Source organism: Scyliorhinus torazame, chromosome 8, assembly GCF_047496885.1.
Source record: "Scyliorhinus torazame isolate Kashiwa2021f chromosome 8, sScyTor2.1, whole genome shotgun sequence".
Taxonomy (NCBI): Eukaryota; Metazoa; Chordata; class Chondrichthyes; order Carcharhiniformes; family Scyliorhinidae; genus Scyliorhinus; species Scyliorhinus torazame.
Window position 1 is genome coordinate 92,870,565 of NC_092714.1, and position 12,253 is coordinate 92,882,817.

Consider the following 12,253-nt stretch of genomic DNA (forward strand, 5'->3'; position numbering starts at 1 on the left):
CATCGGCAGCCTGTGTGCTCGCGTCGCCTTATGTGTGACGTGGCGCCAGGTCGATTCCGTGGCGCCGGGTCTCCGACGCGGCTCTGATGCCACGCCCCCCTTGCACGGCACAGAATGGGGTCCCGGAACGGGCGCCAGCCGCGGAGTGAAACTCTCCCGTTTTGACGCCGGTGCCGACACTCTGCCATCAGAGCAGAGAATCGCGCCCATGATCTTTCTTCAACAATATTCAAGTTCTGGACTAACAAAGGAATATTTGAAAAAAAAATTACTCCTGATCTCTGTCTTAAACAGGAGGCCCCTTATTTTTAAATGGTGTCCCTTTAATGTGGTTGCTCCAACAAGGAGAAACTTCCTTTTAACATCCACCCTGTCAAGTCCACTCAGGATCACTTCTTATTTTTCTCAACAGTAATGGATGCAGTCCAATCTGTCCAACCTTTCCTTATAAGATAACACACTCATCCCAGGAACCAGTCAAGTGGATCTTCTCTAAACTGCTTCCTGCGCAAATATATATTTTCCCCGAAACAAATAGACTATAACCGGAGCACAGTACTTTTTCTCACCAATATCCGGTACATCTCGATCGAAACATCCCTACTTTTATATTTTATTCCACTTGCAATAAACAACAAACTTCCATTTGCCTTCCTAATGACTTGCTGTACCTGCGCACCAACATTTTGTGATTCATGTACCCGGACATCCAGATCCCTCAATACCTCGGATTTCTGAAATCTCTTTCCATTTAGATAAGATCTCGATCTCTTCTTCCTGTGTTAGGAAAACAACGGGTTTGATGTGAAATCCTGGACTGGATTAATTGTTAAATGTGGAGCGGAAGCTTTGTTCGAAAATGTCATTTGTGAAAATGGACTGGATCATAGAATTTACAGTGCAGAAGGAGGCCATTTGGCCCATCGAGTCTGCACTGGCCCTTAGAAAGAGCACCCTACTTAAGCCCATATCTCCACCATATCCTCGGAACCCTGTAACCCCACCTAACCTTTTTGGACACTAAGGGGAATTTAGCATGGCCGATCCACCTAATCAGTACATCCTTACATTTCAGAATGCAAACCGGCAAGGGAAATTATTATCATGAGAGAAGATTTTAAAGCATGTTTTTGGTGTGTGTTTGGAACTCTCATGTGACAAACATCTGGGGGGATGCTGAGGCGAAAACCACAGACACTATCTTGATTTTGGAGTGGAGTGTGCATTTGACCACAGTCATCTTGTGTGCTTGAAAGGGACTTTTTGTGTTCATGAGACTATTGTAGCTTAATATGTACTTTGTAATCCATGTTAATCTTTACATTTGCATGCATTTGTTAAACTAAGGTAGGAATAAAGGAGTATTGTATTACAATCTAATTTTTTATGTTTAATAAGGCTTTTTTCCTTGTTGTTAAAACAAATTAGCGCTCCTGTGACTTTTCCCTCTATGTTTTATACAGACAAAGTTACAATCTTTTCACCCATGGTTTCATTTTGGGATTTTCTCAACCAGTTATAACATCAACTGGGATTGTAACACCTGCCAAAATGGACAAATGTCAATGCTATGCATCTCTCATCAGGCTGTGCCTGCAGACTAAGAGCTGCAACATAGAGAATTGCTGTTTGAATACATACCAATTCTCATCTAAATTACCAGTGACTCAAAGCTGGTGTGGGGTCTTCAGACCTTCCATCCTGGACTTTGAAGTATATCTGTGCATTGAGTACAAGTTGCCATTAGATTATGAGGTTAGTAGATTTTTTCTTTCTTATTTCAGAGTTATCTTTAGATGTTCAGATCTTCAAAGAATCTTGTTTTCTTCGCAGATCTTCAGCCCTGGTACATATAAAATATAAATTAAAACCTAAAGTTGCACATTGATCCTAACACCTTCCCCTAGAGCCTTTCTTTTTCACTGAATGTATCATTACTGAACATTATGAAATACCTCCTTAAATGTCTGCCACTGTATCTCTACTGACTTATCCCTTAACCTAATTTCCCAGTTCACTTTAGCTAAGGCCGAGTGCCATTCAGCCTCGTTAATGAGCACCATCAGATAATTTAAGCGACAATCAGCTTCTTGATGACATGCTGGGCAACCATATTTAGCACAACCTTCCACCCTTTACCAAGGTGGTGTCTTGTGTTAAATACGAGCAAACCCAACATCCAACTCTGGACCCCAGCTTAGTTATCTTGGAGGCTCATTAGCATCTGAGCAAGCTGTTGAAAATTAATAGTTCAGGGCAGCAATCAATAGCCATTTGTTAGTTTCTACTCAGTCAAGGAGATAGTTCGAGTGGATGTCGAATCTATATTGTCTCATTGCAAGTAATCATTCTTTTTCTGCCACAATTTAATAAATGTAAAGCCTAAGCCATAGTCAAGTAGGGCTTTATTTTGCTGCTGGTCAAATATTGGAATGATCACTGAAGGGAACAGGAATGAAATCAATAAGCAAAATAACGTGAAGAGGGTTTTTTGAGTTATTTTTAAATCTTTAGCATGCTACAAATTTATTGTGATATCTGAATAAGTGAATATACTCTCTAGCATACAGAGAGCGAGGGTTTGCTTATCAAAAACTATACAGTCAAGAAAGTCACATAATACACAATAAATATTGATTGTTTGTAACACTTATTACATAAGTGTTAGCATTTTAGGACAAATGATTGTTACTGGCCTTATTGTAATCTATTTTACCTCTTAAATATTGGGTTAATTAATGTTTTTCCAATCTCATGCTAACGCATAATGCTTGGAATGAACTGACAGTGCTCTATGTGACTCATTGTAACAAAGCCTATAGTAGATTTACCACCCACAAACAATTTGCTGCTCTGAATTTGTCAAGCAAAATCATCTCCACCCACAGGACATTCCTATTCATAAACATTAAGCCAGAATGTTTCAGCAATCATATCATTTTAATGGTGAATGTTAATGTATCCCCTCCAACCATCAGGCTTGGCAACTTGGAGTCAATTCCCCCTGTGCTGCAATTTGCATTCAACACCTCAAACAAAATCCAGAAAATCAGAGAACAGAAATTTGTTGAAATGAAGCACAATCCTTTGCAGCAGTTTAATGTACGATTGAGTTCCATGATGGCAAAACTCCATTTACTTCAGTCTTCCTGACATTTAAAAAATGTTTTAAAATCAAAACAAATGATGCCAGGACACATTTCTTTGCACAATCAGAAAAGTCTGAGGCCCCTTGTTTTCATGTGACAAGCATTTATATGAGTCAATGTCTTTTTTGACAGGGAGAATACACTACAGGCTAATCTTCACTTTCAGTATATCTATGGAAGCACAGTGTTGCAGATACCCTCACTGTAGATAGCATATTCTTCAGCTCACCCAAACCCTGGGACACTGAGTTTCCAGTTTGATTTTCCAGGGCATTCAGAAATAGTCAATGGTATCTTGGCAGATCAAGGAATTTGAATGTGTTTCTCTGGCGACGTTGAGCTCTCGCTCAAGCGCAATGAGGCCGATGAATATCGGGAGAGGCCAAAAACGAGAACCGAGCCAGGCGCCAAACAGTTTGCGATGCAACCGGCCCACCCCTGTCAGCGAAATTGGGATCTAGCCATACAAACCAATTATCACCACTTAAGCATTTCCATACAATTACAGAGAGCCACCCCATATCCAACGGCCTCCTGTCATTCAGCGGCCTTCCCAGCAAGTGGTCACACTGCCACCGATTAGTACTTCTTTTGAAAATCGTGAACCTGGCAGAAGGGCTTCTGTGGGGAGCCGAGGAGGTGAGTAGCCATCTCTGCTCACAGGCAGTGGGGCAGGGGGTGCTGGGCTTGCCACCCCAGTGCTCGGTAGAGGTTGGGGACTCTCGGCTGGGGGTGAGGGGGGTGGGTGCGATGGTGTGGCAACCGGGGGGGGGGGGGGGGGGGGGGGGCGGAACTGCTCGCGGCACCACCATGCCAACCCCTGGATCATGTGTACCCTTTCCGGGGGCAGCCCTATCCCTGCCCATCTGCCCCAATGACCACCCATACACCCACCGACTGACTGCTAAGGCCTCTGACTGCACAGCTGAAGGCTATCGTTAATTGGAATTGCCACTCATGGTTAAGTGAGCACTTCACAGGTGCCAAATGGATTCCCATGAATGGGGCAGGCCATGTAGCATGCGGGAGTCATTGCCTAATATCTGAATCAAACCTTGATGCCTGGACACTTTTACTGTGGGAGGCAACATCCAAAAACCCTGGGGACACAGCTACAGGGCCATGTCCATGGCCAGAGGGTGGGGTGAGCGCCACAAAGGGGGGGGGGGGGGGGGTGTTGTCTAGAGAGATGGGCAAAGGGTCCAGTGGTCAGCCTGCAGTGCGGAAGAAACTGACAGAGGCATCATACTGGTTGTGCGGAAAGTTATTTAATATACTGTACAATACCCACTCTCGATGGTGCTGTGTGGCTTCATCAGAGGGGTGGAACGCGGGGGAGCTAGTGGGGATGGGTCCGGGTTGGCACTCAGCACCCCCTCCTCCCGGGTGTTGCCAATAGGGCCCTGGGGTTCACCTTGAGATGGAGGAGCAGCTGGTTCGAGCCCCAGCTGCCCCAGCATCATCTGGCTCTGCCAGCCCTGGTGGTTCTTCATGGTCCACACCATTGTGTCGATGCCCTCAGTGAAACTCCTCAGTGACTGGGCTATGCTCTGCAGCACCTCAGCCATGCCCACTGTAACTGGGACTCCTCCAAGTGGCTACAGATCTGCTGGGGTGACGCTGACATCTCCCTCTGAATGTCCCGGCCATTGTCTATCATTTCCATCAGCTCTGAGTGCCTCAGTACCACAGGCTCAGCATCAGTTTGGCACCCAGCTGGGTCCTGGGATCCAACAGCCCTCCGACTGCTGTCTCGCCTGGGGGTTTCTGCCTCCACCAGATGTGCATCATCAGCAGCTCAGTGCTCACCAGGTTGTGCCCCAGAAGCCTGTCCCCTAACATGTCCCATTGCGGTGCGTGTATCTGAGCTGGTGGAGGGTGGGATGACTATAGCAGTTGCATCCTCGGGGCTCCCCTCCAAGGTGTTTTCCTCGGAGTCAGGAGAGGGGCCGCCCAGGATGGGCGGGCGCCGTTGCCTGGAGGACCTGCGGGAGAATGGACATGTGGTCAGTGAGAGGGATGGATTAGTCAGTAAGGCAATCACAACTCACCTTTGACAGGTCCTCCGGGTGGAGCCCTGTGGTTCCTTATCTCTGCGGCATCTGCCAGCCTCCGCATGGATGATTGATCTGTCCTCAGCCACCCCAGTCACCTTCAGGGCATGCTCCTCGAAGGAAGTGAGGATTCTTATGTCCGGCACTCCTCTACCAGTCTGGGCCCTCTTCCAACGGTTATGGGAGAGATTTAACTGTGGACACACAGAGAAGGCATCGTTAGCACACGCGTGTTTGAAAGTGGTGGGAGCAGGGGGGTGAAGGAGGGGTTGGGGGGTTTGAAGGGGGAGGGGAGGAAGTGCTGGGGGACGCATGGGGAGTTGAGATGTTGGGGGCGTCAACTCACTTGTGCTGCCCAGTGTAGGTCTTTGGTCTTTTACCAACACTGAAGGAAAGTCTGCCTGATCACACTCCCCGAACTGACAACTGCTGCCGCTTCATCCCAGGCAGCACTGACTGCCTTGTGGCTGACTCGCCTGCATTCTTGGGGGAACAGGACATCCCACCTGGCATCCATGGTAGGAAACAGAAAAAATTCTCACCCTCCACCTTGGGTTGGAACGTCGGGGGGTGGGGTTGGGAGGTACCTCTATCGGAAGGTTCCTTCAGATAGGAGTGGCCCACCCCTCTTTGACCAGAGACCTGTGACCTTCCCTGTGGCTGCCCTGATCTACCCGCTAACAGTGAGATGGTTTTCCCCCCTTCACGACTCCCCAGGAGGTTCCCCCCGCCCCCCCCCCCCCGCTCCCCCCCCCCCCCCCCCCCCCCCCCCCCCAAAAGGACCCCTGGTAGGCACTGAAGCACTATCTTTCTCAGGACTTAATCTCAGGGATGGAACTGCAGTATCTCTTCAGGCCACTGTAGCGCTGTACCTGGATGTGCACTGATTGACCAACAGCTCTCCAAAGCGAGACTTCCTTCAGGTCATGCCCGCTGTCAATAAACACTCATTCATGCTGAGCGCCTACCGTCCTGAAAATTCCAGCCCTGGTTTCGATAACTTAATCTTATAATTCAATTTGGTAAAAAAATTCAGGAGAATTTATTGCAGCCTTGCAAACAAGTTTTTCGAACTGAGTGTATATTTGGAGTTGGGTGAGTGGGGAAGTTAGGTGATATGGGAAGGTTCTTCCCTGACTGCAGGGAAAGAAGCTAACTGTTTGGTGAGAGGAAGAAGGAAGATTACGTAAGGTTGAGGAAACAAGGATCTGACTCGACTCTAGAGGGTTACAAGGTAGCCAGGAAGGAACTCAAAAATGGACTGAGGAGAGCTAGAAGGGGGCATGAAAAAGACCTGGCGGGAAGGATTAGGGAAAACCGCAAGGCGTTCTATACTTATGTGAGAAATAAGAGGATGATCAGAGTGAGAGTAGAGCTGATCAGGGATAGTGGAGTGAACTTGTGCCTAGAATCTGAGGAAGTAGGGGAAGCCTTAAATGAATATTTTGCTTCAGTATTCACTAGAGAGAGGGACCTTGTTGCTCATGAGAACAGTGTGAACCAGGTTAATAGACTCGAGCAGGTTCATATTGAGAAGGAGGATGTGCTGGAAATTTTGAAAAACATCAGGATAGATATGTCCCCTGGGCCTGACGGGATATACCCAAGGTTACTACGGGAAGCGAGGGAGGAGATTTCTGCGCTGTTGCCGATGATCTTTGCGTCCTCACTCTCCAGTGGAGTAGTACCTGATGATTGGAGGGAGGCGAATGTTGTTCCTCTGTCCAAGAAAGGGAATAGGGAAATCCCTGGGAATTACAGACCCATCAGTCTTACGTCTGTGGTGAGCAAAATATTGGAAAGGATTCTGAGAGATAGGGGGGGGATTCTCCACAATCGGTGCGATGTCCGCCGACCGGGCCAAAAATGGCGCGAATCAGTCTGGTATCGCACCACCCCAAAGGTGCGGAAGTCTCCGCATCTTGAGGGGCCGAGCCCTCACCTTGAGGGGCTAGGCCTGCGCCGGACTGATTTCCGCCCCGCCAGCTGGCGGGAAAGGCCTTTGATGCCCTGCCAGCTGGTGCGGAAATGACTTTGCCGGGCGGCGCATGCGCAGGAGCGTCAGCGGCCGCTCACGGCATCCCCGCGCATGCGCAGTGAAGGGGGTCTCTTCCGCCTCCGCCATGGTGGAGACCACGACGAAGGCGGAAGGAAAAGAGTGCCCCATGGCACAGGCCCGCCCGCAGATCGGTGGGCCCCGACCGCAGGCCAGGCCACCGTGGGGGCACCCCCCCCCGGGGCCAGATCGCCCCGCGCCCCCCCCAGGACCCCGGAGCCCGCCCGCGCCACCTTGTCCCGCCGGTAAGAGAGGTGGTTTGATTCTCGCCAGCGGGACAGGCATTCCAGCATTGGAATGGACGAGACACATTGATGAAGGCCGGGCAGTGGATGTGGTGAATATGGATTTCAGTAAGGCATTTGATAAGGTTCCTCATGGTAGGCTCATTCACAAAGTTAAGGGGCATTGGATACAGGAAAATTTGGCTGTCTGGATACAGAATTGGCTGGCCGAAAGAAGACAGCGAGTGGATGGAAAGTATTCTGCCAGGTGGTCGGTGCCCAGTGGTGTCCCGCAAGGATCTGTTCTGGGACCTCTGCTCTTTGTGGTTTTTATCAATGACTTGGATGAGGAAGTGGAAGGGTGGGTTAGTAAGTTTGCTGATGACACCAAGGTTGGGGGAGTTGTGGATAGTGTTGAGGGTTGTTGCAGGTTACAACAGGACATTGACAGGATGCAGAGCTGAGCTGAGAAGTGGCAGATGGAGTTCAACCTTGATAAATGTGAAGTGATTCATTTTGGAAGGTCGAATTTGAATGCTGCATACAGGGTTAAAGGCATGATTCTTGGAAGTGTGGAGGAACAGAGGGATCTTGGGGTCCACGTACATAGATCCCTCAAAGTTGCCACCCAGGTTGATAGGATTGTTAAGAAGGCATATGGTGTGTTGGCTTTCATTAACAGGTGGATTGAGTTTAAGAGCCGCGAGGTTTTGCTGCAGCTTTATAAAACCCTAGTTAGATCACACTTGGAATATTGTGTCCACTTCTGGTCGCCTCATTATAGGAAGGATGTGGATGCTTTGGAGAGGGTACAGAGGATATTTACCAGGATGCTGCCTGGACTGGAGGGCATGTCTTATGAAGAAAGGTTGATATGAAGAAAGGTTGAGAGAGCTAGGGCTTTTCTCACTAGAACAAAGACGGCAGAGAAGTGACTTGATAGAGGTGTACAAGATGATGAGAGGCATGGAGACTTTTCCCCAGGGTGGAAATGGCTGTCACGAGGTCACATAATTTTAAGGTGATTGGAGGAAGGTATAGGGGAGATGTCAGAGGTAGGTTCTTTACCCAGAGAGTGGTGGGTGTGTGGAATGCACTGCCAGCAGAGGTGGTGGTGTCAGAGTCATTCGGGACATTTAAGCGACTCTAAGCCAGGCACATGGACAGCAGTAAATTGAAGGGGTGTAGGTTAGGTTGATCTTAGATTAGGATAAATGGTCAGCACAACATCGTGGGCTGAAGGGCCTGTACCGTGCTGTACTGTTCTATTACTATGCTCTATGCCTGGTGAGAATCTGGTAAGCAGTTAAGATCTATTCTATTACTCAGTTTTAAATATTACAGGAACTGGTGGTAAAGTTAATAAAATATATTAAAATAGGAAAGTAAATAATTGAATAATGCAATTAAGCAGATAATTAAAACAGATTAAGGATGACAGGGCAGGTGATGTGTAATAGCATGCAGGAGCTCCTGGATGCCAGTGTGATCCAGGGCAAACACATCTGAAGCTCGTGTTTGTGGCTTGAGGAGCTTTAGCTCTGAGTTATTGAACTGCAGGCCAAGCTGGAGATGCTGCAATGCATCAGGGAGGGGGAGAATTACCTAGAGACTTTGTACCAAGAGGTCAGTGGTTAGGGACAGGAGGCTATGAGTGAGGCACGTTAAGGGACCCAGAGGGCTTTAGAGCAGGAACATCAGCCTTTGCAATTGTCTACTAGGTTTGAGGTTCTCTCAGATTGTTTGGATGACTGTAGGGACTTCAGGGCGAATGTGCAATCTTCCCATGGTACCGGAAGCCGTTCAAGTGGGGGGAGTAAAAAGGAATGTTGTGGTTGTGGAGGACAGTAAAGTGAAGAGATCAAATTTGGAAGATGCGTTAAATCAAAGAGTAGACACAAGGCAAGAGAGAAAGGTATTAATGTGAGAAATGATAAAGAGACCATGATAGGAAGGTACAGACAGTGCAAATCTCAGATTAAATCAGCAGAAGATGCTCGAGACAATGCCCATAACGTCCTCAAAGGAGTAATCTCCATCGCATTGCCACTTTCACCAGCCTTACCTTCCAAAACCCTTCATGACTAAGGCTGGGTGACACAGGAGCAGTGAAGCATGGGGAAGTGACGGTCGGTGAGATGGTTAGGTCGGGCCAGGTCAGGAGCGATGTCAGACCAAGTGGCAATGGGTTGGTCAGGTCAGGCTAGTGGGGTTGTGGAGGAGGGAGAGGATGGGGGGGTTTGGATGGTGGGGGAGGGGGGGGGGATTGGTTTGGTGGGTCCCCTGGGGGGTAATCTGTGCGGTATGTTCTGTGCAAGGCTGGGTCTAGGTTTTCAAATACTTACTCAGAAGTTAGAAGTGAATTTTTTCCTTTAACTCTTTCAGAGTAACTGTCAGGGTAAAACTGTCAGAACCATCCAAAGTTAGTGATTTAAATTGCTTCTATTGGATGGTTGCCAACCCAGCACAATTGTTCAGAGGCATTTAGCACATCTTGGCAATTACTGGGTAAACCTTTACGTGGGAATGTCAGTGCATCATGAGGGTATTCCCCAAATGCAATTCTGGGGAACGAAGAAGTTATGACCCATTAAAAATAGTCAAAGGAGAAAACTAACAGCTGTGTTTGCAATGCATGTAGTATTCTAAATAAAACAGATGATTTGAAAGTTCCAATAGAAATAACTACAATCTGATAGCCATGATAGAGACATGGCTGCAGGATGACATAAATGTGCATCTGAATATTGATGTGTACATGACATTCAGGGAGGATAGGAAGCTAGGAAAAGGTGGAGGGGTAGCTTTCTTAATAACGATGGTATTAGCACAATAGAGAGGGATGACCCATGTTCAGGAAACCAGGAGGTAGAAATGGTTTGAGTGGACATGAAAGATCGTAAAGGTAAGATGGTACTTGTAGGATTGGTTTATAGGCCCCCTAATAGTAATAACACAGTAGAACAGGATATCAAAGAAGAAATAGTTGGAGCTTGTTAGAAATGTATGGTGATTATAATAAGGGATTTTAATCTACATATAGATTGGAAAAATAAGATTGGAAAAGACAGTCCAGACAGGAATTCATAGAATGTTTTGGGGATAGTTCCTTAGAACAGCAAGTTCTGGTACAAAACAGACAGCAGGCTATATGAGACCTGGTATTGTGCAATGAGATAGGTTCAATTAATGAATTCATAGTGAAGGCACCCCTAGATAGCAGCAATCATAATATGATATGAGTTTTACATTCAGATCGAGGGAGAGAAGAGAGAACCTAAAAGATGTATTTTAAACTTAAATAATGGCGATTATGTGGGTATAAAAGAAAAGCTAGCTAAAGTGGATTGACAAATTAGGTTTGAGAAATAGAGCCATAGAGATGCAGTGACAGATATTTAATGGGATATTTCAGAATGCAAAGAATCGATACCATGCAATGAGAGAGAAAAAGTCCAAGAGGAGGACCCATCACTGTTGTTAACTAAAAAGGTTAAAGGCAGTATCAAAATTATAAACAAAAATGTGTAAGTGTGCAAAATGGGTGGCAAGTCAGAAGATTGGACAGAATATATAAAGCAGTGAAGAATGACTAAGCGACTGATAAAGAAGGAAAAAGCTATCGAGAAATATAAAGACAATTAGTAGGAGTTTCTATGGATATTTTTAAAAGAATTGGCAACTTGAGCATTGGTCCTATAAAAAGTGAATCTAGAAAATTAATAATGGAAAATGAGGAGATGTTTTTGCATCAGTTTTCATTATGGAGGATACAAGTAACATCCCAGAAATAGCTATAAATTAGGAAATGGATGGGAGGGAGGAACTCAAGAAATTTACAATCACCGTAGAAGTGGTACTGATCAAGTTGTTGGATTTGGGCTGACAAGTCCACAGGTCCTAATGGAAGTCATCCTGTGGCCTTAAAAGAAGTGGCTAGTGAGGTAGATGATGCATTGGTTTTAATTTTCCAAAATCCCTAGATTCGGGAAAGCTCCATGAGTTTGGAAAATAGTCAAGTGTGACTCCTTTATTCAAAAAGGGAGGGAGACAGAAAGCTGGAAATTACAGGGTAGTTAACTTGACATCTGCCATTGGGAAAATGTTGGAAGCTATTATTAAAAATGTCTAGCAAGACACATGGAAAAATTCAAAGTACTCAGGCAGAGTCATCATGGTTTTTGGAAAGGAATTCATGTTTAACTAATTTATTGGAATTCTTTGAAAAAGTAACATAAGCCATGGATAAAGGGGAATCAGTGGACGTACTGTACTTAGATTTCCAGAAGGCATTGGATAAGGTATCACATCAAAGGTTACTGTGAAGAATGAAATCTCCTGGTTTAAGGGGTAACATATTGGCATGATAGAAGACTAACCTACCAATAGGAACAGAGAGTAGGCATAAATGGGTTATTTTCAAGTTGGCACATGTCGCAAGTGGTGTGCCAGTGGGATTAGTGCTGGGGTCTCAACATTTTACAAATTATTTCAGTGACTTGAATGAAAGGATCAAAGGTATAGTTCCTAAGTTTGCTTATGACACAAAGATAGGTAGGATAATAAGGTGGGAAGGTAAAAGGAGGCTTCAAAGGGATACAGATAGATAACAGAAGGCTAACATTTGGCAGGAAAAATTAAAAAATAAACATATTATCTGAATGGTGAGAAATGACAGAGTGCAGAGATGCAGAGGAATCTAGGTATCCCAATGCATGAATCACAAAAGATTAGTATGCAGGTACAGCAAGGAGTTAGAAAAGCTAGGAA

General features: G+C 46.1%; 1 long non-coding RNA gene across 1 annotated transcript in view; it reads right to left on the bottom strand.

Annotated features, from left to right (window-relative positions):
- Window positions 1-1,377: 1,377 nt before the first annotated feature.
- Window positions 1,378-12,253, bottom strand: part of LOC140428759 (uncharacterized) — a 42,939-nt gene continuing 32,063 nt past the window's right edge. Inside the window, exons 2-3 of the long non-coding RNA XR_011948860.1 lie at window positions 5,201-5,397; window positions 1,378-1,843 (exon numbers count right to left, since the gene is read on the bottom strand). This is a non-coding gene — a long non-coding RNA (uncharacterized lncRNA). The remainder of the gene's footprint in view (window positions 1,844-5,200; window positions 5,398-12,253) is intronic.